At 48.0% G+C, this 23,005-nt stretch overlaps 67 non-coding genes across 67 annotated transcripts; all 67 read left to right on the plus strand.

The window, feature by feature from the left end:
• The first annotated feature begins 20 nt into the window (after window positions 1-20).
• On the plus strand, window positions 21-139 carry LOC145148565 (5S ribosomal RNA). The gene has a single exon (XR_013729444.1). It is a non-coding gene; the product is annotated as a 5S ribosomal RNA (ribosomal RNA).
• A 224-nt stretch (window positions 140-363) lies between these two features.
• LOC145152714 (5S ribosomal RNA) lies at window positions 364-482 on the plus strand. The gene has a single exon (XR_013733239.1). It is a non-coding gene; the product is annotated as a 5S ribosomal RNA (ribosomal RNA).
• A 231-nt stretch (window positions 483-713) lies between these two features.
• Window positions 714-832, plus strand: LOC145151963 (5S ribosomal RNA). Its single transcript, XR_013732503.1, has one exon. It is a non-coding gene; the product is annotated as a 5S ribosomal RNA (ribosomal RNA).
• A 218-nt stretch (window positions 833-1,050) lies between these two features.
• Window positions 1,051-1,169, plus strand: LOC145145298 (5S ribosomal RNA). The gene has a single exon (XR_013726278.1). It is a non-coding gene; the product is annotated as a 5S ribosomal RNA (ribosomal RNA).
• A 230-nt stretch (window positions 1,170-1,399) lies between these two features.
• On the plus strand, window positions 1,400-1,518 carry LOC145151975 (5S ribosomal RNA). The gene has a single exon (XR_013732515.1). It is a non-coding gene; the product is annotated as a 5S ribosomal RNA (ribosomal RNA).
• Window positions 1,519-1,744: 226 nt separating this feature from the next.
• Window positions 1,745-1,863, plus strand: LOC145154862 (5S ribosomal RNA). The gene has a single exon (XR_013735329.1). It is a non-coding gene; the product is annotated as a 5S ribosomal RNA (ribosomal RNA).
• Window positions 1,864-2,092: 229 nt separating this feature from the next.
• On the plus strand, window positions 2,093-2,211 carry LOC145145570 (5S ribosomal RNA). Its single transcript, XR_013726535.1, has one exon. It is a non-coding gene; the product is annotated as a 5S ribosomal RNA (ribosomal RNA).
• Window positions 2,212-2,439: 228 nt separating this feature from the next.
• Window positions 2,440-2,558, plus strand: LOC145155916 (5S ribosomal RNA). Its single transcript, XR_013736344.1, has one exon. It is a non-coding gene; the product is annotated as a 5S ribosomal RNA (ribosomal RNA).
• Window positions 2,559-2,778: 220 nt separating this feature from the next.
• Window positions 2,779-2,897, plus strand: LOC145150003 (5S ribosomal RNA). The gene has a single exon (XR_013730835.1). It is a non-coding gene; the product is annotated as a 5S ribosomal RNA (ribosomal RNA).
• A 228-nt stretch (window positions 2,898-3,125) lies between these two features.
• On the plus strand, window positions 3,126-3,244 carry LOC145145021 (5S ribosomal RNA). Its single transcript, XR_013726015.1, has one exon. It is a non-coding gene; the product is annotated as a 5S ribosomal RNA (ribosomal RNA).
• Window positions 3,245-3,463: 219 nt separating this feature from the next.
• On the plus strand, window positions 3,464-3,582 carry LOC145144741 (5S ribosomal RNA). The gene has a single exon (XR_013725745.1). It is a non-coding gene; the product is annotated as a 5S ribosomal RNA (ribosomal RNA).
• Window positions 3,583-3,812: 230 nt separating this feature from the next.
• On the plus strand, window positions 3,813-3,931 carry LOC145148566 (5S ribosomal RNA). Its single transcript, XR_013729445.1, has one exon. It is a non-coding gene; the product is annotated as a 5S ribosomal RNA (ribosomal RNA).
• A 224-nt stretch (window positions 3,932-4,155) lies between these two features.
• Window positions 4,156-4,274, plus strand: LOC145152715 (5S ribosomal RNA). Its single transcript, XR_013733240.1, has one exon. It is a non-coding gene; the product is annotated as a 5S ribosomal RNA (ribosomal RNA).
• Window positions 4,275-4,505: 231 nt separating this feature from the next.
• On the plus strand, window positions 4,506-4,624 carry LOC145151987 (5S ribosomal RNA). Its single transcript, XR_013732526.1, has one exon. It is a non-coding gene; the product is annotated as a 5S ribosomal RNA (ribosomal RNA).
• A 218-nt stretch (window positions 4,625-4,842) lies between these two features.
• On the plus strand, window positions 4,843-4,961 carry LOC145145299 (5S ribosomal RNA). Its single transcript, XR_013726279.1, has one exon. It is a non-coding gene; the product is annotated as a 5S ribosomal RNA (ribosomal RNA).
• A 229-nt stretch (window positions 4,962-5,190) lies between these two features.
• On the plus strand, window positions 5,191-5,309 carry LOC145153346 (5S ribosomal RNA). The gene has a single exon (XR_013733860.1). It is a non-coding gene; the product is annotated as a 5S ribosomal RNA (ribosomal RNA).
• Window positions 5,310-5,535: 226 nt separating this feature from the next.
• On the plus strand, window positions 5,536-5,654 carry LOC145154863 (5S ribosomal RNA). Its single transcript, XR_013735330.1, has one exon. It is a non-coding gene; the product is annotated as a 5S ribosomal RNA (ribosomal RNA).
• Window positions 5,655-5,883: 229 nt separating this feature from the next.
• LOC145148909 (5S ribosomal RNA) lies at window positions 5,884-6,002 on the plus strand. Its single transcript, XR_013729773.1, has one exon. It is a non-coding gene; the product is annotated as a 5S ribosomal RNA (ribosomal RNA).
• Window positions 6,003-6,226: 224 nt separating this feature from the next.
• Window positions 6,227-6,345, plus strand: LOC145151999 (5S ribosomal RNA). The gene has a single exon (XR_013732537.1). It is a non-coding gene; the product is annotated as a 5S ribosomal RNA (ribosomal RNA).
• A 220-nt stretch (window positions 6,346-6,565) lies between these two features.
• LOC145148480 (5S ribosomal RNA) lies at window positions 6,566-6,684 on the plus strand. Its single transcript, XR_013729362.1, has one exon. It is a non-coding gene; the product is annotated as a 5S ribosomal RNA (ribosomal RNA).
• Window positions 6,685-6,914: 230 nt separating this feature from the next.
• LOC145140234 (5S ribosomal RNA) lies at window positions 6,915-7,033 on the plus strand. Its single transcript, XR_013722114.1, has one exon. It is a non-coding gene; the product is annotated as a 5S ribosomal RNA (ribosomal RNA).
• Window positions 7,034-7,252: 219 nt separating this feature from the next.
• On the plus strand, window positions 7,253-7,371 carry LOC145144742 (5S ribosomal RNA). Its single transcript, XR_013725746.1, has one exon. It is a non-coding gene; the product is annotated as a 5S ribosomal RNA (ribosomal RNA).
• Window positions 7,372-7,598: 227 nt separating this feature from the next.
• On the plus strand, window positions 7,599-7,717 carry LOC145147079 (5S ribosomal RNA). The gene has a single exon (XR_013727994.1). It is a non-coding gene; the product is annotated as a 5S ribosomal RNA (ribosomal RNA).
• Window positions 7,718-7,943: 226 nt separating this feature from the next.
• On the plus strand, window positions 7,944-8,062 carry LOC145152716 (5S ribosomal RNA). The gene has a single exon (XR_013733241.1). It is a non-coding gene; the product is annotated as a 5S ribosomal RNA (ribosomal RNA).
• Window positions 8,063-8,293: 231 nt separating this feature from the next.
• On the plus strand, window positions 8,294-8,412 carry LOC145152010 (5S ribosomal RNA). Its single transcript, XR_013732548.1, has one exon. It is a non-coding gene; the product is annotated as a 5S ribosomal RNA (ribosomal RNA).
• A 218-nt stretch (window positions 8,413-8,630) lies between these two features.
• LOC145145300 (5S ribosomal RNA) lies at window positions 8,631-8,749 on the plus strand. Its single transcript, XR_013726280.1, has one exon. It is a non-coding gene; the product is annotated as a 5S ribosomal RNA (ribosomal RNA).
• Window positions 8,750-8,977: 228 nt separating this feature from the next.
• Window positions 8,978-9,096, plus strand: LOC145152021 (5S ribosomal RNA). Its single transcript, XR_013732559.1, has one exon. It is a non-coding gene; the product is annotated as a 5S ribosomal RNA (ribosomal RNA).
• Window positions 9,097-9,322: 226 nt separating this feature from the next.
• On the plus strand, window positions 9,323-9,441 carry LOC145154864 (5S ribosomal RNA). Its single transcript, XR_013735332.1, has one exon. It is a non-coding gene; the product is annotated as a 5S ribosomal RNA (ribosomal RNA).
• Window positions 9,442-9,670: 229 nt separating this feature from the next.
• On the plus strand, window positions 9,671-9,789 carry LOC145145571 (5S ribosomal RNA). Its single transcript, XR_013726536.1, has one exon. It is a non-coding gene; the product is annotated as a 5S ribosomal RNA (ribosomal RNA).
• Window positions 9,790-10,015: 226 nt separating this feature from the next.
• On the plus strand, window positions 10,016-10,134 carry LOC145145022 (5S ribosomal RNA). Its single transcript, XR_013726016.1, has one exon. It is a non-coding gene; the product is annotated as a 5S ribosomal RNA (ribosomal RNA).
• Window positions 10,135-10,354: 220 nt separating this feature from the next.
• Window positions 10,355-10,473, plus strand: LOC145148481 (5S ribosomal RNA). Its single transcript, XR_013729363.1, has one exon. It is a non-coding gene; the product is annotated as a 5S ribosomal RNA (ribosomal RNA).
• A 230-nt stretch (window positions 10,474-10,703) lies between these two features.
• On the plus strand, window positions 10,704-10,822 carry LOC145140245 (5S ribosomal RNA). The gene has a single exon (XR_013722118.1). It is a non-coding gene; the product is annotated as a 5S ribosomal RNA (ribosomal RNA).
• Window positions 10,823-11,041: 219 nt separating this feature from the next.
• LOC145144743 (5S ribosomal RNA) lies at window positions 11,042-11,160 on the plus strand. Its single transcript, XR_013725747.1, has one exon. It is a non-coding gene; the product is annotated as a 5S ribosomal RNA (ribosomal RNA).
• Window positions 11,161-11,388: 228 nt separating this feature from the next.
• Window positions 11,389-11,507, plus strand: LOC145147818 (5S ribosomal RNA). The gene has a single exon (XR_013728707.1). It is a non-coding gene; the product is annotated as a 5S ribosomal RNA (ribosomal RNA).
• A 227-nt stretch (window positions 11,508-11,734) lies between these two features.
• On the plus strand, window positions 11,735-11,853 carry LOC145147080 (5S ribosomal RNA). Its single transcript, XR_013727995.1, has one exon. It is a non-coding gene; the product is annotated as a 5S ribosomal RNA (ribosomal RNA).
• A 226-nt stretch (window positions 11,854-12,079) lies between these two features.
• On the plus strand, window positions 12,080-12,198 carry LOC145152717 (5S ribosomal RNA). The gene has a single exon (XR_013733242.1). It is a non-coding gene; the product is annotated as a 5S ribosomal RNA (ribosomal RNA).
• Window positions 12,199-12,429: 231 nt separating this feature from the next.
• Window positions 12,430-12,548, plus strand: LOC145155434 (5S ribosomal RNA). Its single transcript, XR_013735875.1, has one exon. It is a non-coding gene; the product is annotated as a 5S ribosomal RNA (ribosomal RNA).
• A 218-nt stretch (window positions 12,549-12,766) lies between these two features.
• On the plus strand, window positions 12,767-12,885 carry LOC145145302 (5S ribosomal RNA). Its single transcript, XR_013726281.1, has one exon. It is a non-coding gene; the product is annotated as a 5S ribosomal RNA (ribosomal RNA).
• Window positions 12,886-13,113: 228 nt separating this feature from the next.
• Window positions 13,114-13,232, plus strand: LOC145147819 (5S ribosomal RNA). The gene has a single exon (XR_013728708.1). It is a non-coding gene; the product is annotated as a 5S ribosomal RNA (ribosomal RNA).
• Window positions 13,233-13,459: 227 nt separating this feature from the next.
• Window positions 13,460-13,578, plus strand: LOC145154866 (5S ribosomal RNA). The gene has a single exon (XR_013735334.1). It is a non-coding gene; the product is annotated as a 5S ribosomal RNA (ribosomal RNA).
• A 229-nt stretch (window positions 13,579-13,807) lies between these two features.
• On the plus strand, window positions 13,808-13,926 carry LOC145147925 (5S ribosomal RNA). Its single transcript, XR_013728825.1, has one exon. It is a non-coding gene; the product is annotated as a 5S ribosomal RNA (ribosomal RNA).
• Window positions 13,927-14,151: 225 nt separating this feature from the next.
• LOC145152034 (5S ribosomal RNA) lies at window positions 14,152-14,270 on the plus strand. Its single transcript, XR_013732571.1, has one exon. It is a non-coding gene; the product is annotated as a 5S ribosomal RNA (ribosomal RNA).
• Window positions 14,271-14,490: 220 nt separating this feature from the next.
• Window positions 14,491-14,609, plus strand: LOC145148482 (5S ribosomal RNA). Its single transcript, XR_013729364.1, has one exon. It is a non-coding gene; the product is annotated as a 5S ribosomal RNA (ribosomal RNA).
• Window positions 14,610-14,837: 228 nt separating this feature from the next.
• On the plus strand, window positions 14,838-14,956 carry LOC145146124 (5S ribosomal RNA). Its single transcript, XR_013727075.1, has one exon. It is a non-coding gene; the product is annotated as a 5S ribosomal RNA (ribosomal RNA).
• Window positions 14,957-15,175: 219 nt separating this feature from the next.
• Window positions 15,176-15,294, plus strand: LOC145144744 (5S ribosomal RNA). Its single transcript, XR_013725748.1, has one exon. It is a non-coding gene; the product is annotated as a 5S ribosomal RNA (ribosomal RNA).
• Window positions 15,295-15,524: 230 nt separating this feature from the next.
• On the plus strand, window positions 15,525-15,643 carry LOC145147081 (5S ribosomal RNA). The gene has a single exon (XR_013727996.1). It is a non-coding gene; the product is annotated as a 5S ribosomal RNA (ribosomal RNA).
• Window positions 15,644-15,869: 226 nt separating this feature from the next.
• On the plus strand, window positions 15,870-15,988 carry LOC145152718 (5S ribosomal RNA). The gene has a single exon (XR_013733243.1). It is a non-coding gene; the product is annotated as a 5S ribosomal RNA (ribosomal RNA).
• A 231-nt stretch (window positions 15,989-16,219) lies between these two features.
• Window positions 16,220-16,338, plus strand: LOC145152045 (5S ribosomal RNA). Its single transcript, XR_013732582.1, has one exon. It is a non-coding gene; the product is annotated as a 5S ribosomal RNA (ribosomal RNA).
• A 218-nt stretch (window positions 16,339-16,556) lies between these two features.
• Window positions 16,557-16,675, plus strand: LOC145145304 (5S ribosomal RNA). Its single transcript, XR_013726283.1, has one exon. It is a non-coding gene; the product is annotated as a 5S ribosomal RNA (ribosomal RNA).
• Window positions 16,676-16,904: 229 nt separating this feature from the next.
• On the plus strand, window positions 16,905-17,023 carry LOC145143822 (5S ribosomal RNA). Its single transcript, XR_013724856.1, has one exon. It is a non-coding gene; the product is annotated as a 5S ribosomal RNA (ribosomal RNA).
• A 227-nt stretch (window positions 17,024-17,250) lies between these two features.
• Window positions 17,251-17,369, plus strand: LOC145154867 (5S ribosomal RNA). Its single transcript, XR_013735335.1, has one exon. It is a non-coding gene; the product is annotated as a 5S ribosomal RNA (ribosomal RNA).
• A 230-nt stretch (window positions 17,370-17,599) lies between these two features.
• On the plus strand, window positions 17,600-17,718 carry LOC145154587 (5S ribosomal RNA). Its single transcript, XR_013735056.1, has one exon. It is a non-coding gene; the product is annotated as a 5S ribosomal RNA (ribosomal RNA).
• A 218-nt stretch (window positions 17,719-17,936) lies between these two features.
• On the plus strand, window positions 17,937-18,055 carry LOC145147765 (5S ribosomal RNA). Its single transcript, XR_013728657.1, has one exon. It is a non-coding gene; the product is annotated as a 5S ribosomal RNA (ribosomal RNA).
• Window positions 18,056-18,280: 225 nt separating this feature from the next.
• On the plus strand, window positions 18,281-18,399 carry LOC145152057 (5S ribosomal RNA). Its single transcript, XR_013732595.1, has one exon. It is a non-coding gene; the product is annotated as a 5S ribosomal RNA (ribosomal RNA).
• A 230-nt stretch (window positions 18,400-18,629) lies between these two features.
• On the plus strand, window positions 18,630-18,748 carry LOC145153597 (5S ribosomal RNA). The gene has a single exon (XR_013734097.1). It is a non-coding gene; the product is annotated as a 5S ribosomal RNA (ribosomal RNA).
• Window positions 18,749-18,975: 227 nt separating this feature from the next.
• Window positions 18,976-19,094, plus strand: LOC145153861 (5S ribosomal RNA). The gene has a single exon (XR_013734350.1). It is a non-coding gene; the product is annotated as a 5S ribosomal RNA (ribosomal RNA).
• Window positions 19,095-19,323: 229 nt separating this feature from the next.
• Window positions 19,324-19,442, plus strand: LOC145141891 (5S ribosomal RNA). The gene has a single exon (XR_013722993.1). It is a non-coding gene; the product is annotated as a 5S ribosomal RNA (ribosomal RNA).
• Window positions 19,443-19,660: 218 nt separating this feature from the next.
• On the plus strand, window positions 19,661-19,779 carry LOC145152069 (5S ribosomal RNA). The gene has a single exon (XR_013732606.1). It is a non-coding gene; the product is annotated as a 5S ribosomal RNA (ribosomal RNA).
• Window positions 19,780-20,007: 228 nt separating this feature from the next.
• Window positions 20,008-20,126, plus strand: LOC145152081 (5S ribosomal RNA). The gene has a single exon (XR_013732617.1). It is a non-coding gene; the product is annotated as a 5S ribosomal RNA (ribosomal RNA).
• Window positions 20,127-20,355: 229 nt separating this feature from the next.
• On the plus strand, window positions 20,356-20,474 carry LOC145153862 (5S ribosomal RNA). Its single transcript, XR_013734351.1, has one exon. It is a non-coding gene; the product is annotated as a 5S ribosomal RNA (ribosomal RNA).
• A 230-nt stretch (window positions 20,475-20,704) lies between these two features.
• LOC145152093 (5S ribosomal RNA) lies at window positions 20,705-20,823 on the plus strand. Its single transcript, XR_013732629.1, has one exon. It is a non-coding gene; the product is annotated as a 5S ribosomal RNA (ribosomal RNA).
• A 219-nt stretch (window positions 20,824-21,042) lies between these two features.
• Window positions 21,043-21,161, plus strand: LOC145144086 (5S ribosomal RNA). The gene has a single exon (XR_013725106.1). It is a non-coding gene; the product is annotated as a 5S ribosomal RNA (ribosomal RNA).
• A 225-nt stretch (window positions 21,162-21,386) lies between these two features.
• On the plus strand, window positions 21,387-21,505 carry LOC145152105 (5S ribosomal RNA). The gene has a single exon (XR_013732640.1). It is a non-coding gene; the product is annotated as a 5S ribosomal RNA (ribosomal RNA).
• Window positions 21,506-21,737: 232 nt separating this feature from the next.
• Window positions 21,738-21,856, plus strand: LOC145152116 (5S ribosomal RNA). The gene has a single exon (XR_013732651.1). It is a non-coding gene; the product is annotated as a 5S ribosomal RNA (ribosomal RNA).
• Window positions 21,857-22,083: 227 nt separating this feature from the next.
• Window positions 22,084-22,202, plus strand: LOC145138900 (5S ribosomal RNA). Its single transcript, XR_013721780.1, has one exon. It is a non-coding gene; the product is annotated as a 5S ribosomal RNA (ribosomal RNA).
• Window positions 22,203-22,431: 229 nt separating this feature from the next.
• On the plus strand, window positions 22,432-22,550 carry LOC145155194 (5S ribosomal RNA). Its single transcript, XR_013735647.1, has one exon. It is a non-coding gene; the product is annotated as a 5S ribosomal RNA (ribosomal RNA).
• Window positions 22,551-22,769: 219 nt separating this feature from the next.
• Window positions 22,770-22,888, plus strand: LOC145147183 (5S ribosomal RNA). The gene has a single exon (XR_013728095.1). It is a non-coding gene; the product is annotated as a 5S ribosomal RNA (ribosomal RNA).
• The last annotated feature ends 117 nt before the right edge of the window (window positions 22,889-23,005 follow it).

The following is a 23,005-nucleotide window of genomic DNA, read 5'->3' on the forward strand; positions in this document are numbered from 1 at the left end:
ATAAGCATGGATAGTATTTCGGGTGCGATCATACCAGCACTAATGCACCGGATCCCATCAGAACTCCGCAGTTAAGCGTGCTTGGGCGAGAGTAGTACTAGGATGGGTGACCCCCTAGGAAGTCCTCTTTTTGCACCCCCCCTTTTTCGTTGTCCGTTTGCGTTTTTTTAGATTTTACGTGCGGTTTTTTTTGTTTTTTTTCTTGCTATTTCTATGCTCGGGTGGCCTCCGTTTCATGGTTCATGGTCTTCGTATTTTTGGAACGGAGCCGATCGGTCACGTGGGTCCCACGCCTCGCGTACGAAAACAAAGGAGGTTCTGTGTCTTTTAAGACATACAAGCAATAAGCATGGACAGTATTTCGGGTGCGATCATACCAGCACTAATGCACCGGATCCCATCAGAACTCCGCAGTTAAGCGTGCTTGGGCGAGAGTAGTACTAGGATGGGTGACCCCATGGGAAGTCCTCGTGTTGCACCCCCCTATTTTTCGTTGTCCGTTTGCGTTTTTTTAGATTTTACGTGCGTTTTTTTTTTGTTTTTTTTTTCTTTCTTGCTATTTCGATGCTCGGGTGGCCACCGCTTCATGGTTGATGGTTTTCGTATTTTTGGAACGGAGCCGATCGGTCACGTGGGTCCACGCCTCGCGTACGAAAACAAAGGAGGTTCTGCGTCTTTTAAGACTTAAAAGCAATAAGCATGGATAGTATTTTGGGTGCGATCATACCAGCACTAATGCACCGGATCCCATCAGAACTCCGCAGTTAAGCGTGCTTGGGCGAGAGTAGTACTAGGATGGGTGACCCCCTGGGAAGTCCTCGTGTTGCACCCCCTTTTTCGTTGTCCGTTTGCGTTTTTTTAGATTTTACGTGCGGTTTTTTTTTCTTTCTTGCTATTTCTATGCTCGGGTGGCCTCCGCTTCATGGTTGATGGTTTTCGTATTTTTGGAACGGAGCCGATCGGTCACGTGGCTCCCACGCCTCGCGTACGAAAACAAAGGAGGTTCTGCGTCTTTTAAGACATAAAAGCAATAAGCATGGATAGTATTTTGGGTGCTATCATACCAGCACTAATGCACCAGATCCCATCAGAACTCCGCAGTTAAGCGTGCTTGGGCGAGAGTAGTACTAGGATGGGTGACCCCCTGGGAAGTCCTCGTGTTGCACCCCCCCCCCCCTTTTTCGTTGCCCGTTTGCGTTTTTTTAGATTTTACGTGCGGTTTTTTTTTGTTTTCTTTCTTGCTATTTCTATGCTCGGGTGGCCACCGCTTCATGGTTGATGGTTTTCGTATTTTTGGAACGGCGCCGATCGGTCACGTGTGTCCCACGCCTCGCGTACGAAAACAAAGGAGGTTCTGCGTCTTTTAAGAGATAAAAGCAATAAGCATGGATAGTATTTCGGGTGCGATCATACCAGCACTAATGCACCGGATCCCATCAGAACTCCGCAGTTAAGCGTGCTTGGGCGAGAGTAGTACTAGGATGGGTGACCCCCTGGGAAGTCCTCGTGTTGCACCCCCCCTTTTTCGTTGTCCGTTTTCGTTTTTTTAGATTTTACGTGCGGTTTTTTTTGTTTTTTTTTTCTTGCTATTTCTATGCTCGGGTGGCCTCCGTTTCATGGTTCATGCTCTTCGTATTTTTGGAATGGAGCCGATCGGTCACGTGGGTCCCACGCCTCGCGTACGAAAACAAAGGAGGTTCTGTGTCTTTTAAGACATACAAGCAATAAGCATGGACAGTATTTCGGGTGCGATCATACCAGCACTAATGCACCGGATCCCATCAGAACTCCGCAGTTAAGCGTGCTTGGGCGAGAGTAGTACTAGGATGGGTGACCCTATGGGAAGTCCTCGTGTTGCACTCCCCCTTTTTCGTTGTCCGTTTGCGTTTTTTTAGATTTTACGTGCGGTTTTTTTTTGTTTTTTTTCTTTCTTGCTATTTCTATGCTCGGGTGGCCACCGCTTCATGGTTGATGGTTTTCGTATTTTTGGAACGGAGCCGATCGGTCACGTGGGTCCCACGCCTCGCGTACGAAAACAAAGGAGGTTCTGCGTCTTTTAAGACATACAAGCAATAAGCATGGATAGTATTTCGGGTGCGATCATACCAGCACTAATGCACCGGATCCCATCAGAACTTCGCAGTTAAGCGTGCTTGGGTGAGAGTAGTACTAGGATGGGTGACCCCCTGGGAAGTCCTCGTGTTGCACCCCCCTTTTTCGTTGTCCGTTTGCGTTTTTTTAGATTTTACGTGCGGTTTTTTTTTGTTTTTTTTCTTTCTTGCTATTTCTATGCTCGGGTGGCCTCCGCTTCATGGTTGATGGTTTTCGTATTTTTGGAACGGAGCCGATCGGTCACGTGGGTTCCACGCCTCGCGTACGAAAACAAAGGAGGTTCTGCGTCTTTTAAGACATAAAAGCAATAAGCATGGATAGTATTTCGGGTGCGATCATACCAGCACTAATGCATCGGATCCCATCAGAACTCCGCAGTTAAGCGTGCTTGGGCGAGAGTAGTACTAGGATGGGTGACCCCCTGGGAAGTCCTCGTGTTGCACCCCCCTTTTTCGTTGTCCGTTTGCGTTTTTTTAGATTTTACGTGCGGTTTTTTTTTTCTTTCTTGCTATTTCTATGCTCGGGTGGCCTCCGCTTCATGGTTGATGGTTTTCGTATTTTTGGAACGGAGCCGATCGGTCACGTGGGTCCCACGCTTCGCGTACGAAAACAAAGGAGGTTCTGCGTCTTTTAAGACATAAAAGCAATAAGCATGGATAGTATTTCGGGTGCTATCATACCAGCACTAATGCACCGGATCCCATCAGAACTCCGCAGTTAAGCGTGCTTAGGCGAGAGTAGTACTCGGATGTGTGACCCCCTGGGAAGTCCTCGTGTTGCACCCCCCCCCCTTTTTCGTTGCCCGTTTGCGTTTTTTTAGATTTTACATGCGGTTTTTTTTTGTTTTCTTTCTTGCTATTTCTATGCTCGGGTGGCCACCGCTTCATGGTTGATGGTTTTCGTATTTTTGGAACGGTGCCGATCGGTCACGTGCGTCCCACGCCTCGCGTACGAAAACAAAGGAGGTTCTGCGTCTTTTAAGACATAAAAGCAATAAGCATGGATAGTATTTCGGGTGCGATCATACCAGCACTAATGCACCGGATCCCATCAGAACTCCGCAATTAAGCGTGCTTGGGCGAGAGTAGTACTAGGATGGGTGACCCCCTGGGAAGTCCTTGTGTTGCACCCCCCTTTTTCGTTGTCCGTTTGCGTTTTTTTAGATTTTACGTGCAGTTTTTTTTTGTTTCTTGCTATTTCTATGCTCGGGTGGCCTCCGCTTCATGGTTGATGGTTTTCGTATTTTTGGAACGGAGCCGATCGGTCACGTGGGTCCCACGCCTCGCGTACGAAAACAAATGAGGTTCTGCGTCTTTTAAGACATAAAAGCAATAAGCATAGATAGTATTTTGGGTGCTATCATACCAGCACTAATGCACCGGATCCCATCAGAACTCCGCAGTTAAGCGTGCGTGGGCGAGAGTAGTACTAGGATGGGTGACCCCCTGGGAAGTCCTCGTGTTGCACCCCCCCCCCCCCTTTTTCGTTGCCCGTTTGCGTTTTTTTAGATTTTACGTGCGGTTTTTTTTTGTTTTCTTTCTTGCTATTTCTATGCTCGGGTGGCCACCGCTTCATGGTTGATGGTTTCGTATTTTTGGAACGGCGCCGATCGGTCACGTGGGTCCCACGCCTCGCGTACGAAAACAAAGGAGGTTCTGCGTCTTTTAAGAGATAAAAGCAATAAGCATGGATAGTATTTCGGGTGCGATCATACCAGCACTAATGCACCGGATCCCATCAGAACTCCGCAGTTAAGCGTGCTTGGGCGAGAGTAGTACTAGGATGGGTGACCCCCTAGGAAGTCCTCTTTTTGCACCCCCCCTTTTTCGTTGTCCGTTTGCGTTTTTTTAGATTTTACGTGCGGTTTTTTTTGTTTTTTTTCTTGCTATTTCTATGCTCGGGTGGCCTCCGTTTCATGGTTCATGGTCTTCGTATTTTTGGAACGGAGCCGATCGGTCACGTGGGTCCCACGCCTCGCGTACGAAAACAAAGGAGGTTCTGTGTCTTTTAAGACATACAAGCAATAAGCATGGACAGTATTTCGGGTGCGATCATACCAGCACTAATGCACCGGATCCCATCAGAACTCCGCAGTTAAGCGTGCTTGGGCGAGAGTAGTACTAGGATGGGTGACCCCATGGGAAGTCCTCGTGTTGCACCCCCCTATTTTTCGTTGTCCGTTTGCGTTTTTTTAGATTTTACGTGCGTTTTTTTTTTGTTTTTTTTTTCTTTCTTGCTATTTCGATGCTCGGGTGGCCACCGCTTCATGGTTGATGGTTTTCGTATTTTTGGAACGGAGCCGATCGGTCACGTGGGTCCACGCCTCGCGTACGAAAACAAAGGAGGTTCTGCGTCTTTTAAGACTTAAAAGCAATAAGCATGGATAGTATTTTGGGTGCGATCATACCAGCACTAATGCACCGGATCCCATCAGAACTCCGCAGTTAAGCGTGCTTGGGCGAGAGTAGTACTAGGATGGGTGACCCCCTGGGAAGTCCTCGTGTTGCACCCCCTTTTTCGTTGTCCGTTTGCGTTTTTTTAGATTTTACGTGCGGTTTTTTTTTCTTTCTTGCTATTTCTATGCTCGGGTGGCCTCCGCTTCATGGTTGATGGTTTTCGTATTTTTGGAACGGAGCCGATCGGTCACGTGGCTCCCACGCCTCGCGTACGAAAACAAAGGAGGTTCTGCGTCTTTTAAGACATAAAAGCAATAAGCATGGATAGTATTTTGGGTGCTATCATACCAGCACTAATGCACCAGATCCCATCAGAACTCCGCAGTTAAGCGTGCTTGGGCGAGAGTAGTACTAGGATGGGTGACCCCCTGGGAAGTCCTCGTGTTGCACCCCCCCCCCCTTTTTCGTTGCCCGTTTGCGTTTTTTTAGATTTTACGTGCGGTTTTTTTTTGTTTTCTTTCTTGCTATTTCTATGCTCGGGTGGCCACCGCTTCATGGTTGATGGTTTTCGTATTTTTGGAACGGCGCCGATCGGTCACGTGTGTCCCACGCCTCGCGTACGAAAACAAAGGAGGTTCTGCGTCTTTTAAGAGATAAAAGCAATAAGCATGGATAGTATTTCGGGTGCGATCATACCAGCACTAATGCACCGGATCCCATCAGAACTCCGCAGTTAAGCGTGCTTGGGCGAGAGTAGTACTAGGATGGGTGACCCCTTGGGAAGTCCTCGTGTTGCACCCCCCCTTTTTCGTTGTCCGTTTTCGTTTTTTTAGATTTTACGTGCGGTTTTTTTTGTTTTTTTTTTCTTGCTATTTCTATGCTCGGGTGGCCTCCGTTTCATGGTTCATGCTCTTCGTATTTTTGGAATGGAGCCGATCGGTCACGTGGGTCCCACGCCTCGCGTACGAAAACAAAGGAGGTTCTGTGTCTTTTAAGACATACAAGCAATAAGCATGGACAGTATTTCGGGTGCGATCATACCAGCACTAATGCACCGGATCCCATCAGAACTCCGCAGTTAAGCGTGCTTGGGCGAGAGTAGTACTAGGATGGGTGACCCTATGGGAAGTCCTCGTGTTGCACTCCCCCTTTTTCGTTGTCCGTTTGCGTTTTTTTAGATTTTACGTGCGGTTTTTTTTTGTTTTTTTTCTTTCTTGCTATTTCTATGCTCGGGTGGCCACCGCTTCATGGTTGATGGTTTTCGTATTTTTGGAACGGAGCCGATCGGTCACGTGGGTCCCACGCCTCGCGTACGAAAACAAAGGAGGTTCTGCGTCTTTTAAGACATACAAGCAATAAACATGGATAGTATTTCGGGTGCGATCATACCAGCACTAATGCACCGGATCCCATCAAAACTTCGCAGTTAAGCGTGCTTGGGTGAGAGTAGTACTAGGATGGGTGACCCCCTGGGAAGTCCTCGTGTTGCACCCCCCTTTTTCGTTGTCCGTTTGCGTTTTTTTAGATTTTACGTGCGGTTTTTTTTTTTTTTCTTTCTTGCTATTTCTATGCTCGGGTGGCCTCCGCTTCATGGTTGATGGTTTTCGTATTTTTGGAACGGAGCCGATCGGTCACGTGGGTTCCACGCCTCGCGTACGAAAACAAAGGAGGTTCTGCGTCTTTTAAGACATAAAAGCAATAAGCATGGATAGTATTTCGGGTGCGATCATACCAGCACTAATGCACCGGATCCCATCAGAACTCCGCAGTTAAGCGTGCTTGGGCGAGAGTAGTACTAGGATGGGTGACCCCCTGGGAAGTCCTCGTGTTGCACCCCCCTTTTTCGTTGTCCGTTTGCGTTTTTTTAGATTTTACGTGCGGTTTTTTTTTTCTTTCTTGCTATTTCTATGCTCGGGTGGCCTCCGCTTCATGGTTGATGGTTTTCGTATTTTTGGAACGGAGCCGATCGGTCACGTGGGTCCCACGCTTCGCGTACGAAAACAAAGGAGGTTCTGCGTCTTTTAAGACATAAAAGCAATAAGCATGGATAGTATTTCGGGTGCTATCATACCAGCACTAATGCACCGGATCCCATCAGAACTCCGCAGTTAAGCGTGCTTGGGCGAGAGTAGTACTCGGATGTGTGACCCCCTGGGAAGTCCTCGTGTTGCACCCCCCCCCCCCTTTTTCGTTGCCCGTTTGCGTTTTTTTAGATTTTACATGCGGTTTTTTTTTGTTTTCTTTCTTGCTATTTCTATGCTCGGGTGGCCACCGCTTCATGGTTGATGGTTTTCGTATTTTTGGAACGGTGCCGATCGGTCACGTGCGTCCCACGCCTCGCGTACGAAAACAAAGGAGGTTCTGCGTCTTTTAAGACATAAAAGCAATAAGCATGGATAGTATTTCGGGTGCGATCATACCAGCACTAATGCACCGGATCCCATCAGAACTCCGCAATTAAGCGTGCTTGGGCGAGAGTAGTACTAGGATGGGTGACCCCCTGGGAAGTCCTCGTGTTGCACCCCCCTTTTTCGTTGTCCGTTTGCGTTTTTTTAGATTTTACGTGCAGTTTTTTTTTCTTTCTTGCTATTTCTATGCTCGGGTGGCCTCCGCTTCATGGTTGATGGTTTTCGTATTTTTGGAACGGAGCCGATCGGTCACGTGGGTCCCACGCCTCGCGTACGAAAACAAAGGAGGTTCTGCGTCTTTTAAGACATAAAAGCAATAAGCATAGATAGTATTTTGGGTGCTATCATACCAGCACTAATGCACCGGATCCCATCAGAACTCCGCAGTTAAGCGTGCGTGGGCGAGAGTAGTACTAGGATGGGTGACCCCCTGGGAAGTCCTCGTGTTGCACCCCCCCCCCTTTTTCGTTGCCCGTTTGCGTTTTTTTAGATTTTACGTGCGGTTTTTTTTTGTTTTCTTTCTTGCTATTTCTATGCTCGGGTGGCCACCGCTTCATGGTTGATGGTTTCGTATTTTTGGAACGGCGCCGATCGGTCACGTGGGTCCCACGCCTCGCGTACGAAAACAAAGGAGGTTCTGCGTCTTTTAAGAGATAAAAGCAATAAGCATGGATAGTATTTCGGGTGCGATCATACCAGCACTAATGCACCGGATCCCATCAGAACTCCGCAGTTAAGCGTGCTTGGGCGAGAGTAGTACTAGGATGGGTGACCCCCTGGGAAGTCCTCTTTTTGCACCCCCCCCTTTTTCGTTGTCCGTTTGCGTTTTTTTAGATTTTACGTGCGGTTTTTTTTGTTTTTTTTTCTTGCTATTTCTATGCTCGGGTGGCCTCCGTTTCATGGTTCATGGTCTTCGTATTTTTGGAACGGAGCCGATCGGTCACGTGGGTCCCACGCCTCGCGTACGAAAACAAAGGAGGTTCTGTGTCTTTTAAGACATACAAGCAATAAGCATGGACAGTATTTCGGGTGCGATCATACCAGCACTAATGCACCGGATCCCATCAGAACTCCGCAGTTAAGCGTGCTTGGGCGAGAGTAGTACTAGGATGGGTGACCCCATGGGAAGTCCTCGTGTTGCACCCCCCTATTTTTCGTTGTCCGTTTGCGTTTTTTTAGATTTTACGTGCGTTTTTTTTTTGTTTTTTTTTCTTTCTTGCTATTTCGATGCTCGGGTGGCCACCGCTTCATGGTTGATGGTTTTCGTATTTTTGGAACGGAGCCGATCGGTCACGTGGGTCCCACGCCTCGCGTACGAAAACAAAGGAGGTTCTGCGTCTTTTAAGACATAAAAGCAATAAGCATGGATAGTATTTTGGGTGCGATCATACCAGCACTAATGCACCGGATCCCATCAGAACTCCGCAGTTAAGCGTGCTTGGGCGAGAGTAGTACTAGGATGGGTGACCCCCTGGGAAGTCCTCGTGTTGCACCCCCTTTTTCGTTGTCCGTTTGCGTTTTTTTAGATTTTACGTGCGGTTTTTTTTTCTTTCTTGCTATTTCTATGCTCGGGTGGCCTCCGCTTCATGGTTGATGGTTTTCGTATTTTTGGAACGGAGCCGATCGGTCACGTGGCTCCCACGCCTCGCGTACGAAAACAAAGGAGGTTCTGCGTCTTTTAAGACATAAAAGCAATAAGCATGGATAGTATTTTGGGTGCTATCATACCAGCACTAATGCACCAGATCCCATCAGAACTCCGCAGTTAAGCGTGCTTGGGCGAGAGTAGTACTAGGATGGGTGACCCCCTGGGAAGTCCTCGTGTTGCACCCCCCCCCCTTTTTCGTTGCCCGTTTGCGTTTTTTTAGATTTTACGTGCGGTTTTTTTTTGTTTTCTTTCTTGCTATTTCTATGCTCGGGTGGCCACCGCTTCATGGTTGATGGTTTTCGTATTTTTGGAACGGCGCCGATCGGTCACGTGTGTCCCACGCCTCGCGTACGAAAACAAAGGAGGTTCTGCGTCTTTTAAGAGATAAAAGCAATAAGCATGGATAGTATTTCGGGTGCGATCATACCAGCACTAATGCACCGGATCCCATCAGAACTCCGCAGTTAAGCGTGCTTGGGCGAGAGTAGTACTAGGATGGGTGACCCCCTGGGAAGTCCTCGTGTTGCACCCCCCCTTTTTCGTTGTCCGTTTTCGTTTTTTTAGATTTTACGTGCGGTTTTTTTTGTTTTTTTTTTCTTGCTATTTCTATGCTCGGGTGGCCTCCGTTTCATGGTTCATGCTCTTCGTATTTTTGGAATGGAGCCGATCGGTCACGTGGGTCCCACGCCTCGCGTACGAAAACAAAGGAGGTTCTGTGTCTTTTAAGACATACAAGCAATAAGCATGGACAGTATTTCGGGTGCGATCATACCAGCACTAATGCACCGGATCCCATCAGAACTCCGCAGTTAAGCGTGCTTGGGCGAGAGTAGTACTAGGATGGGTGACCCTATGGGAAGTCCTCGTGTTGCACTCCCCCTTTTTCGTTGTCCGTTTGCGTTTTTTTAGATTTTACGTGCGGTTTTTTTTTGTTTTTTTTCTTTCTTGCTATTTCTATGCTCGGGTGGCCACCGCTTCATGGTTGATGGTTTTCGTATTTTTGGAACGGAGCCGATCGGTCACGTGGGTCCCACGCCTCGCGTACGAAAACAAAGGAGGTTCTGCGTCTTTTAAGACATACAAGCAATAAGCATGGATAGTATTTCGGGTGCGATCATACCAGCACTAATGCACCGGATCCCATCAGAACTTCGCAGTTAAGCGTGCTTGGGTGAGAGTAGTACTAGGATGGGTGACCCCCTGGGAAGTCCTCGTGTTGCACCCCCCTTTTTCGTTGTCCGTTTGCGTTTTTTTAGATTTTACGTGCGGTTTTTTTTTTTTTTTTCTTTCTTGCTATTTCTATGCTCGGGTGGCCTCCGCTTCATGGTTGATGGTTTTCGTATTTTTGGAACGGAGCCGATCGGTCACGTGGGTTCCACGCCTCGCGTACGAAAACAAAGGAGGTTCTGCGTCTTTTAAGACATAAAAGCAATAAGCATGGATAGTATTTCGGGTGCGATCATACCAGCACTAATGCACCGGATCCCATCAGAACTCCGCAGTTAAGCGTGGTTGGGCGAGAGTAGTACTAGGATGGGTGACCCCCTGGGAAGTCCTCGTGTTGCACCCCCCTTTTTCGTTGTCCGTTTGCGTTTTTTTAGATTTTACGTGCGGTTTTTTTTTTCTTTCTTGCTATTTCTATGCTCGGGTGGCCTCCGCTTCATGGTTGATGGTTTTCGTATTTTTGGAACGGAGCCGATCGGTCACGTGGGTCCCACGCTTCGCGTACGAAAACAAAGGAGGTTCTGCGTCTTTTAAGACATAAAAGCAATAAGCATGGATAGTATTTCGGGTGCTATCATACCAGCACTAATGCACCGGATCCCATCAGAACTCCGCAGTTAAGCGTGCTTGGGCGAGAGTAGTACTCGGATGTGTGACCCCCTGGGAAGTCCTCGTGTTGCACCCCCCCCCCCCTTTTTCGTTGCCCGTTTGCGTTTTTTTAGATTTTACATGCGGTTTTTTTTTGTTTTCTTTCTTGCTATTTCTATGCTCGGGTGGCCACCGCTTCATGGTTGATGGTTTTCGTATTTTTGGAACGGTGCCGATCGGTCACGTGCGTCCCACGCCTCGCGTACGAAAACAAAGGAGGTTCTGCGTCTTTTAAGACATAAAAGCAATAAGCATGGATAGTATTTCGGGTGCGATCATACCAGCACTAATGCACCGGATCCCATCAGAACTCCGCAATTAAGCGTGCTTGGGCGAGAGTAGTACTAGGATGGGTGACCCCCTGGGAAGTCCTCGTGTTGCACCCCCCTTTTTCGTTGTCCGTTTGCGTTTTTTTAGATTTTACGTGCAGTTTTTTTTTCTTTCTTGCTATTTCTATGCTCGGGTGGCCTCCGCTTCATGGTTGATGGTTTTCGTATTTTTGGAACGGAGCCGATCGGTCACGTGGGTCCCACGCCTCGCGTACGAAAACAAAGGAGGTTCTGCGTCTTTTAAGACATAAAAGCAATAAGCATAGATAGTATTTTGGGTGCTATCATACCAGCACTAATGCACCGGATCCCATCAGAACTCCGCAGTTAAGCGTGCGTGGGCGAGAGTAGTACTAGGATGGGTGACCCCCTGGGAAGTCCTCGTGTTGCACCCCCCCCCCCTTTTTCGTTGCCCGTTTGCGTTTTTTTAGATTTTACGTGCGGTTTTTTTTTGTTTTCTTTCTTGCTATTTCTATGCTCGGGTGGCCACCGCTTCATGGTTGATGGTTTCGTATTTTTGGAACGGCGCCGATCGGTCACGTGGGTCCCACGCCTCGCGTACGAAAACAAAGGAGGTTCTGCGTCTTTTAAGAGATAAAAGCAATAAGCATGGATAGTATTTCGGGTACGATCATACCAGCACTAATGCACCGGATCCCATCAGAACTCCGCAGTTAAGCGTGCTTAGGCGAGAGTAGTACTAGGATGGGTGACCCCCTGGGAAGTCCTCGTGTTGCACCCCCCCCTTTTTCGTTGTCCGTTTTCGTTTTTTTAGATTTTACGTGCGGTTTTTTTTGTTTTTTTTTTCTTGCTATTTCTATGCTCGGGTGGCCTCCGTTTCATGGTTCATGCTCTTCGTATTTTTGGAATGGAGCCGATCGGTCACGTGGGTCCCACGCCTCGCGTAAGAAAACAAAGGAGGTTCTGCGTCTTTTAAGACATACAAGCAATAAGCATGGATAGTATTTCGGGTGCGATCATACCAGCACTAATGCACCGGATCCCATCAGAACTCCGCAGTTAAGCGTGCTTGGGCGAGAGTAGTACTAGGATGGGTGACCCCCTGGGAAGTCCTCTTTTTGCACCCCCCCCTTTTTCGTTGTCCGTTTGCGTTTTTTTAGATTTTACGTGCGGTTTTTTTTGTTTTTTTTTCTTGCTATTTCTATGCTCGGGTGGCCTCCGTTTCATGGTTCATGGTCTTCGTATTTTTGGAACGGAGCCGATCGGTCACGTGGGTCCCACGCCTCGCGTACGAAAACAAAGGAGGTTCTGTGTCTTTTAAGACATACAAGCAATAAGCATGGACAGTATTTCGGGTGCGATCATACCAGCACTAATGCACCGGATCCCATCAGAACTCCGCAGTTAAGCGTGCTTGGGCGAGAGTAGTACTAGGATGGGTGACCCCATGGGAAGTCCTCGTGTTGCACCCCCCTATTTTTCGTTGTCTGTTTGCGTTTTTTTAGATTTTACGTGCGTTTTTTTTTTGTTTTTTTTTCTTTCTTGCTATTTCGATGCTCGGGTGGCCACCGCTTCATGGTTGATGGTTTTCGTATTTTTGGAACGGAGCCGATCGGTCACGTGGGTCCCACGCCTCGCGTACGAAAACAAAGGAGGTTCTGCGTCTTTTAAGACATAAAAGCAATAAGCATGGATAGTATTTTGGGTGCGATCATACCAGCACTAATGCACCGGATCCCATCAGAACTCCGCAGTTAAGCGTGCTTGGGCGAGAGTAGTACTAGGATGGGTGACCCCCTTGGAAGTCCTCGTGTTGCACCCCCTTTTTCGTTGTCCGTTTGCGTTTTTTTAGATTTTACGTGCGGTTTTTTTTTCTTTCTTGCTATTTCTATGCTCGGGTGGCCTCCGCTTCATGGTTGATGGTTTTCGTATTTTTGGAACGGAGCCGATCGGTCACGTGGCTCCCACGCCTCGCGTACGAAAACAAAGGAGGTTCTGCGTCTTTTAAGACATAAAAGCAATAAGCATGGATAGTATTTTGGGTGCTATCATACCAGCACTAATGCACCAGATCCCATCAGAACTCCGCAGTTAAGCGTGCTTGGGCGAGAGTAGTACTAGGATGGGTGACCCCCTGGGAAGTCCTCGTGTTGCACCCCCCCCCCTTTTTCGTTGCCCGTTTGCGTTTTTTTAGATTTTACGTGCGGTTTTTTTTTGTTTTCTTTCTTGCTATTTCTATGCTCGGGTGGCCACCGCTTCATGGTTGATGGTTTTCGTATTTTTGGAACGGCACCGATCGGTCACGTGTGTCCCACGCCTCGCGTACGAAAACAAAGGAGGTTCTGCGTCTTTTAAGAGATAAAAGCAATAAGCATGGATAGTATTTCGGGTACGATCATACCAGCACTAATGCACCGGATCCCATCAGAACTCCGCAGTTAAGCGTGCTTAGGCGAGAGTAGTACTAGGATGGGTGACCCCCTGGGAAGTCCTCGTGTTGCACCCCCCCCTTTTTCGTTGTCCGTTTTCGTTTTTTTAGATTTTACGTGCGGTTTTTTTTGTTTTTTTTTTCTTGCTATTTCTATGCTCGGGTGGCCTCCGTTTCATGGTTCATGCTCTTCGTATTTTTGGAATGGAGCCGATCGGTCACGTGGGTCCCACGCCTCGCGTACGAAAACAAAGGAGGTTCTGTGTCTTTTAAGACATACAAGCAATAAGCATGGACAGTATTTCGGGTGCGATCATACCAGCACTAATGCACCGGATCCCATCAGAACTCCGCAGTTAAGCGTGCTTGGGCGAGAGTAGTACTAGGATGGGTGACCCTATGGGAAGTCCTCGTGTTGCACTCCCCCTTTTTCGTTGTCCGTTTGCGTTTTTTTAGATTTTACGTGCGGTTTTTTTTTGTTTTTTTTCTTTCTTGCTATTTCTATGCTCGGGTGGCCACCGCTTCATGGTTGATGGTTTTCGTATTTTTGGAACGGAGCCGATCGGTCACGTGGGTCCCACGCCTCGCGTACGAAAACAAAGGAGGTTCTGCATCTTTTAAGACATAAAAGCAATAAGCATGGATAGTATTTCGGGTGCGATCATACCAGCACTAATGCACCAGATCCCATCAGAACTTCGCAGTTAAGCGTGCTTGGGTGAGAGTAGTACTAGGATGGGTGACCCCCTGGGAAGTCCTCGTGTTGCACCCCCCTTTTTCGTTGTCCGTTTGCGTTTTTTTAGATTTTACGTGCGGTTTTTTTTTTTTTTTCTTTCTTGCTATTTCTATGCTCGGGTGGCCTCCGCTTCATGGTTGATGGTTTTCGTATTTTTGGAACGGAGCCGATCGGTCACGTGGGTTCCACGCCTCGCGTACGAAAACAAAGGAGGTTCTGCGTCTTTTAAGACATAAAAGCAATAAACATGGATAGTATTTCGGGTGCGATCATACCAGCACTAATGCACCGGATCCCATCAGAACTCCGCAGTTAAGCGTGCTTGGGCGAGAGTAGTACTAGGATGGGTGACCCCCTGGGAAGTCCTCGTGTTGCACCCCCCTTTTTCGTTGTCCGTTTGCGTTTTTTTAGATTTTACGTGCGGTTTTTTTTTTCTTTCTTGCTATTTCTATGCTCGGGTGGCCTCCGCTTCATGGTTGATGGTTTTCGTATTTTTGGAACGGAGCCGATCGGTCACGTGGGTCCCACGCTTCGCGTACGAAAACAAAGGAGGTTCTGCGTCTTTTAAGACATAAAAGCAATAAGCATGGATAGTATTTCGGGTGCTATCATACCAGCACTAATGCACCGGATCCCATCAGAACTCCGCAGTTAAGCGTGCTTGGGCGAGAGTAGTACTCGGATGTGTGACCCCCTGGGAAGTCCTCGTGTTGCACCCCCCCCCCTTTTTCGTTGCCCGTTTGCGTTTTTTTAGATTTTACATGCGGTTTTTTTTTGTTTTCTTTCTTGCTATTTCTATGCTCGGGTGGCCACCGCTTCATGGTTGATGGTTTTCGTATTTTTGGAACGGTGCCGATCGGTCACGTGCGTCCCACGCCTCGCGTACGAAAACAAAGGAGGTTCTGCGTCTTTTAAGACATAAAAGCAATAAGCATGGATAGTATTTCGGGTGCGATCATACCAGCACTAATGCACCGGATCCCTTCAGAACTCCGCAATTAAGCGTGCTTGGGCGAGAGTAGTACTAGGATGGGTGACCCCCTGGGAAGTCCTCGTGTTGCACCCCCCTTTTTCGTTGTCCGTTTGCGTTTTTTTAGATTTTACGTGCAGTTTTTTTTTCTTTCTTGCTATTTCTATGCTCGGGTGGCCTCCGCTTCATGGTTGATGGTTTTCGTATTTTTGGAACGGAGCCGATCGGTCACGTGGGTCCCACGCCTCGCGTACGAAAACAAAGGAGGTTCTGCGTCTTTTAAGACATAAAAGCAATAAGCATAGATAGTATTTTGGGTGCTATCATACCAGCACTAATGCACCGGATCCCATCAGAACTCCGCAGTTAAGCGTGCGTGGGCGAGAGTAGTACTAGGATGGGTGACCCCCTGGGAAGTCCTCGTGTTGCACCCCCCCCCCCCCTTTTTCGTTGCCCGTTTGTGTTTTTTTAGATTTTACGTGCGGTTTTTTTTTGTTTTCTTTCTTGCTATTTCTATGCTCGGGTGGCCACCGCTTCATGGTTGATGGTTTCGTATTTTTGGAACGGCGCCGATCGGTCACGTGGGTCCCACGCCTCGCGTACGAAAACAAAGGAGGTTCTGCGTCTTTTAAGAGATAAAAGCAATAAGCATGGATAGTATTTCGGGTGCGATCATACCAGCACTAATGCACCGGATCCCATCAGAACTCCGCAGTTAAGCGTGCTTGGGCGAGAGTAGTACTAGGATGGGTGACCCCCTGGGAAGTCCTCTTTTTGCACCCCCCCCTTTTTCGTTGTCCGTTTGCGTTTTTTTAGATTTTACGTGCGGTTTTTTTTGTTTTTTTTTCTTGCTATTTCTATGCTCGGGTGGCCTCCGTTTCATGGTTCATGGTCTTCGTATTTTTGGAACGGAGCCGATCGGTCACGTGGGTCCCACGCCTCGCGTACGAAAACAAAGGAGGTTCTGTGTCTTTTAAGACATACAAGCAATAAGCATGGACAGTATTTCGGGTGCGATCATACCAGCACTAATGCACCGGATCCCATCAGAACTCCGCAGTTAAGCGTGCTTGGGCGAGAGTAGTACTAGGATGGGTGACCCCATGGGAAGTCCTCGTGTTGCACCCCCCTATTTTTCGTTGTCCGTTTGCGTTTTTTTAGATTTTACGTGCGTTTTTTTTTTGTTTTTTTTTCTTTCTTGCTATTTCGATGCTCGGGTGGCCACCGCTTCATGGTTGATGGTTTTCGTATTTTTGGAACGGAGCCGATCGGTCACGTGGGTCCCACGCCTCGCGTACGAAAACAAAGGAGGTTCTGCGTCTTTTAAGACATAAAAGCAATAAGCATGGATAGTATTTTGGGTGCGATCATACCAGCACTAATGCACCGGATCCCATCAGAACTCCGCAGTTAAGCGTGCTTGGGCGAGAGTAGTACTAGGATGGGTGACCCCCTGGGAAGTCCTCGTGTTGCACCCCCTTTTTCGTTGTCCGTTTGCGTTTTTTTAGATTTTACGTGCGGTTTTTTTTTCTTTCTTGCTATTTCTATGCTCGGGTGGCCTCCGCTTCATGGTTGATGGTTTTCGTATTTTTGGAACGGAGCCGATCGGTCACGTGGCTCCCACGCCTCGCGTACGAAAACAAAGGAGGTTCTGCGTCTTTTAAGACATAAAAGCAATAAGCATGGATAGTATTTTGGGTGCTATCATACCAGCACTAATGCACCAGATCCCATCAGAACTCCGCAGTTAAGCGTGCTTGGGCGAGAGTAGTACTAGGATGGGTGACCCCCTGGGAAGTCCTCGTGTTGCACCCCCCCCCCCTTTTTCGTTGCCCGTTTGCGTTTTTTTAGATTTTACGTGCGGTTTTTTTTTGTTTTCTTTCTTGCTATTTCTATGCTCGGGTGGCCACCGCTTCATGGTTGATGGTTTTCGTATTTTTGGAACGGCACCGATCGGTCACGTGTGTCCCACGCCTCGCGTACGAAAACAAAGGAGGTTCTGCGTCTTTTAAGAGATAAAAGCAATAAGCATGGATAGTATTTCGGGTACGATCATACCAGCACTAATGCACCGGATCCCATCAGAACTCCGCAGTTAAGCGTGCTTGGGCGAGAGTAGTACTAGGATGGGTGACCCCCTGGGAAGTCCTCGTGTTGCACCCCCCCCTTTTTCGTTGTCCGTTTTCGTTTTTTTAGATTTTACGTGCGGTTTTTTTTGTTTTTTTTTTCTTGCTATTTCTATGCTCGGGTGGCCTCCGTTTCATGGTTCATGCTCTTCGTATTTTTGGAATGGAGCCGATCGGTCACGTGGGTCCCACGCCTCGCGTACGAAAACAAAGGAGGTTCTGTGTCTTTTAAGACATACAAGCAATAAGCATGGACAGTATTTCGGGTGCGATCATACCAGCACTAATGCACCGGATCCCATCAGAACTCCGCAGTTAAGCGTGCTTGGGCGAGAGTAGTACTAGGATGGGTGACCCTATGGGAAGTCCTCGTGTTGCACTCCCCCTTTTTCGTTGTCCGTTTGCGTTTTTTTAGATTTTACGTGCGGTTTTTTTTTGTTTTTTTTTCTTTCTTGCTATTTCTATGCTCGGGTGGCCACCGCTTCATGGTTGATGGTTTTCGTATTTTTGGAACGGAGCCGATCGGTCACGTGGGTCCCACGCCTCGCGTACGAAAACAAAGGAGGTTCTGCATCTTTTAAGACATAAAAGCAATAAGCATGGATAGTATTTCGGGTGCGATCATACCAGCACTAATGCACCGGATCCCATCAGAACTCCGCAGTTAAGCGTGCTTGGGCGAGAGTAGTACTAGGATGGGTGACCCCCTGGGAAGTCCTCGCGTTGCACCCCTTTTTTCGTTGTCCGTTTGCGTTTTTTTAGATTTTACGTGCGGTTTTTTTTTCTTTCTTGCTATTTCTATGCTCGGGTGGCCTCCGCTTCATGGTTGATGGTTTTCGTATTTTTGGAACGGAGCCGATCGGTCACGTGGGTCCTACGCCTCGCGTACGAAAACAAAGGAGGTTCTGCGTCTTTTAAGACATAAAAGCAATAAGCATGGATAGTATTTCGGGTGCTATCATACCAGCACTAATGCACCGGATCCCATCAGAACTCCGCAGTTAAGCGTGCTTGGGCGAGAGTAGTACTAGGATGGGTGACCCCTTGGGATGTCCTCGTGTTGCACCCCCCCTTTTTCGTTGCCCGTTTGCGTTTTTTTAGATTTTACGTGCGGTTTTTTTTTGTTTTCTTTCTTGCTATTTCTATGCTCGGGTGGCCACCGCTTCATGGTTGATGGTTTTCGTATTTTTGGAACGGCGCCGATCGGTCACGTGGGTCCCAACCCTCGCGTACGAAAACAAAGGAGGTTCTGCGTCTTTTAAGAGATAAAAGCAATAAGCATGGATAGTATTTCGGGTGCGATCATACCAGCACTAATGCACCGGATCCCATCAGAACTCCGCAGTTAAGCGTGCTTGGGCGAGAGTAGTACTAGGATGGGTGACCCCCTGGGAAGTCCTCGTGTTGCACCCCCCCCCCCCTTTTTCGTTGCCCGTTTGCGTTTTTTTAGATTTTACGTGCGGTTTTTTTTTGTTTTCTTTCTTGCTATTTCTATGCTCGGGTGGCCACCGCTTCATGGTTGATGGTTTTCGTATTTTTGGAACGGCGCCGATCGGTCACGTGGGTCCCACGCCTCGCGTACGAAAACAAAGGAGGTTCTGCGTCTTTTAAGAGATAAAAGCAATAAGCATGGATAGTATTTCGGGTGCGATCATACCAGCACTAATGCACCGGATCCCATTAGAACTCCGCAGTTAAGCGTGCTTGGGCGAGAGTAGTACTAGGATGGGTGACCCCCTGGGAAGTCCTCGTGTTGCACCCCCCCCTTTTTCGTTGTCCGTTTGCGTTTTTTTAGATTTTACGTGCGGTTTTTTTTGTTTTTTTTTTCTTGCTATTTCTATGCTCGGGTGGCCTCCGTTTCATGGTTCATGGTCTTCGTATTTTTGGAACGAAGCCGATCGGTCACGTGGGTCCCACGCCTCGCGTACGAAAACAAAGGAGGTTCTGTGTCTTTTAAGACATACAAGCAATAAGCATGGACAGTATTTCGGGTGCGATCATACCAGCACTAATGCACCGGATCCCATCAGAACTCCGCAGTTAAGCGTGCTTGGGCGAGAGTAGTACTAGGATGGGTGACCCCATGGGAAGTCCTCGTGTTGCACTCCCCCTTTTTCGTTGTCCGTTTGCGTTTTTTTAGATTTTACGTGCGGTTTTTTTTTGTTTTTTTTCTTTCTTGCTATTTCAATGCTCGGGTGGCCACAGCTTCATGGTTGATGGTTTTCGTATTTTTGGAACGGAGCCGATCGGTCACGTGGGTCCCACGCCTCGCGTACGAAAACAAAGGAGGTTCTGCGTCTTTTAAGACATAAAAGCAATAAGCATGGATAGTATTTTGGGTGCGATCATACCAGCACTAATGCACCGGATCCTATCAGAACTCCGCAGTTAAGCGTGCTTGGGCGAGAGTAGTACTAGGATGGGTGACCCCTTGGGAAGTCCTCGTGTTGCACCCCTTTTTCCGTTGTCCGTTTGCGTTTTTTTAGATTTTACGTGCGGTTTTTTTTTCTTTCTTGCTATTTCTATGCTCGGGTGGCCTCCGCTTCATGGTTGATGGTTTTCGTATTTTTGGAACGGAGCCGATCGGTCACGTGGCTCCCACGCCTCGCGTACGAAAACAAAGGAGGTTCTGCGTCTTTTAAGACATAAAAGCAATAAGCATGGATAGTATTTCGGGTGCGATCATACCAGCACTAATGCACCGGATCCCATCAGAACTCCGCAGTTAAGCGTGCTTGGGCGAGAGTAGTACTAGGATGGGTGACCCCCTGGGAAGTCCTCGTGTTGCACCCCCCCCCCTTTTTCGTTGTCCGTTTGCGTTTTTTTAGATTTTACGTGCGGTTTTTTTTGTTTTTTTTTCTTGCTATTTCTATGCTCGGGTGGCCTCCGTTTCATGGTTCATGCTCTTCGTATTTTTGGAATGGAGCCGATCGGTCACGTGGGTCCCACGCCTCGCGTACGAAAACAAAGGAGGTTCTGTGTCTTTTAAGACATACAAGCAATAAGCATGGAGAGTATTTCGGGTGCGATCATACCAGCACTAATGCACCGGATCCCATCAGAACTCCGCAGTTAAGCGTGCTTGGGCGAGAGTAGTACTAGGATGGGTGACCCCCTGGGAAGTCCTCGTGTTGCACCCCCCCCCCCTTTTTCGTTGTCCGTTTGCGTTTTTTTAGATTTTACGTGCGGTTTTTTTTGTTTTTTTTTCTTGCTATTTCTATGCTCGGGTGGCCTCCGTTTCATGGTTCATGGTCTTCGTATTTTTGGAACGGAGCCGATCGGTCACGTGGGTCCCACGCCTCGCGTACGAAAACAAAGGAGGTTCTGCGTCTTTTAAGACATACAAGCAATAAGCATTGATAGTATTTCGGGTGCGATCATACCAGCACTAATGCACCGGATCCCATCAGAACTCCGCAGTTAAGCGTGCTTGGGCGAGAGTAGTACTAGGATGGGTGACCCCATGGGAAGTCCTCGTGTTGCACTCCCCCTTTTTCGTTGTCCGTTTGCGTTTTTTTAAATTTTACGTGCGGTTTTTTTTTGTTTTTTTTTCTTTCTTGCTATTTCTATGCTCGGGTGGCCACCGCTTCATGGTTGATGGTTTTCGTATTTTTGGAACGGAGCCGATCGGTCACGTGGGTCCCACGCCTCGCGTACGAAAACAAAGGAGGTTCTGCGTCTTTTAAGACATAAAAGCAATAAGCATGGATAGTATTTCGGGTGCGATCATACCAGCACTAATGCACCGGATCCCATCAGAACTCCGCAGTTAAGCGTGCTTGGGCGAGAGTAGTACTAGGATGGGTGACCCCCTGGGAAGTCCTCGTGTTGCACCCCCTTTTTCGTTGTCCGTTTGCGTTTTTTTAGATTTTACGTGCGGTTTTTTTTTCTTTCTTGCTATTTCTATGCTCGGGGTGGCCTCCGCTTCATGGTTGATGGTTTTCGTATTTTTGGAACGGAGCCGATCGGTCACGTGGGTCCCACGCCTCGCGTACGAAAACAAAGGAGGTTCTGCGTCTTTTAAGACATAAAAGCAATAAGCATGGATAGTATTTCGGGTGCGATCATACCAGCACTAATGCACCGGATCCCATCAGAACTCCGCAGTTAAGCGTGCTTGGGCGAGAGTAGTACTAGGATGGGTGACCCCCTGGGATGTCCTCGTGTTGCACCCCCCCTTTTTCGTTGCCCGTTTGCGTTTTTTTAGATTTTACGTGCGGTTTTTTTTTGTTTTCTTTCTTGCTATTTCTATGCTCGGGTGGCCACCGCTTCATGGTTGATGGTTTTCGTATTTTTGGAACGATGCCGATCGGTCACGTGGGTCCCACGCCTCGCGTACGAAAACAAAGGAGGTTCTGCGTCTTTTAAGAGATAAAAGCAATAAGCATGGATAGTATTTTGGGTGCGATCATACCAGCACTAATGCACCGGATCCCATCAGAACTCCGCAGTTAAGCGTGCTTGGGCGAGAGTAGTACTAGGATGGGTGACCCCCTGGGAAGTCCTCGTGTTGCACCCCCCCCCCCCCTTTTTCGTTGCCCGTTTGCGTTTTTTTAGATTTTACGTGCGGTTTTTTTTTTGTTTTCTTTCTTGCTATTTCTATGCTCGGGTGGCCACCGCTTCATGGTTGATGGTTTTCGTATTTTTGGAACGGCGCCGATCGGTCACGTGGGTCCCACGCCTCGCGTACGAAAACAAAGGAGGTTCTGCGTCTTTTAAGAGATAAAAGCAATATGCATGGATAGTATTTCGGGTGCGATCATACCAGCACTAATGCACCGGATCCCATCAGAACTCCGCAGTTAAGCGTGCTTGGGCGAGAGTAGTACTAGGATGGGTGACCCCCTGGGAAGTCCTCGTGTTGCACCCCCCCCTTTTTCGTTGTCCGTTTGCGTTTTTTTAGATTTTACGTGCGGTTTTTTTTGTTTTTTTTTTCTTGCTATTTCTATGCTCGGGTGGCCTCCGTTTCATGGTTCATGGTCTTCGTATTTTTGGAACGGAGCCGATCGGTCACGTGGGTCCCACGCCTCGCGTACGAAAACAAAGGAGGTTCAGTGTCTTTTAAGACATACAAGCAATAAGCATGGACAGTATTTCGGGTGCGATCATACCAGCACTAATGCACCGGATCCCATCAGAACTCTGCAGTTAAGCGTGCTTGGGCGAGAGTAGTACTAGGATGGGTGACCCCATGGGAAGTCCTCGTGTTGCACTCCCCCTTTTTCGTTGTCCGTTTGCGTTTTTTTAGATTTTACGTGCGGTTTTTTTTTGTTTTTTTTCTTTCTTGCTATTTCTATGCTCGGGTGGCCACCGCTTCATGGTTGATGGTTTTCGTATTTTTGGAACGGAGCCGATCGGTCACGTGGGTCCCACGCCTCGCGTACGAAAACAAAGGAGGTTCTGCGTCTTTTAAGACATAAAAGCAATAAGCATGGATAGTATTTCGGGTGCGATCATACCAGCACTAATGCACCGGATCCCATCAGAACTCCGCAGTTAAGCGTGTTTGGGCGAGAGTAGTACTAGGATGGGTGACCCCCTGGGAAGTCCTCGTGTTGCACCCCCTTTTTCGTTGTCCGTTTGCGTTTTTTTAGATTTTACGTGCGGTTTTTTTTTTCTTTCTTGCTATTTCTATGCTCGGGTGGCCTCCGCTTCATGGTTGATGGTTTTCGTATTTTTGGAACGGAGCCGATCGGTCACGTGGGTCCCACGCCTCGCGTACGAAAACAAAGGAGGTTCTGCGTCTTTTAAGACATAAAAGCAATAAGCATGGATATTATTTCGGGTGCTATCATACCAGCACTAATGCACCGGATCCCATCAGAACTCCGCAGTTAAGCGTGCTTGGGCGAGAGTAGTACTAGGATGGGTGACCCCCTGGGATGTCCTCGTGTTGCACCCCCCCTTTTTCGTTGCCCGTTTGCGTTTTTTTAGATTTTACGTGCGGTTTTTTTTTTGTTTTCTTTCTTGCTATTTCTATGCTCGGGTGGCCACCGCTTCATGGTTGATGGTTTTCGTA

Source organism: Lactuca virosa, chromosome 1 (genome assembly GCF_052849685.1).
Source record: "Lactuca virosa cultivar CGN04683 chromosome 1, Lactuca_virosa_CGN04683_v6, whole genome shotgun sequence".
NCBI lineage: Eukaryota > Viridiplantae > Streptophyta > Magnoliopsida > Asterales > Asteraceae > Lactuca > Lactuca virosa.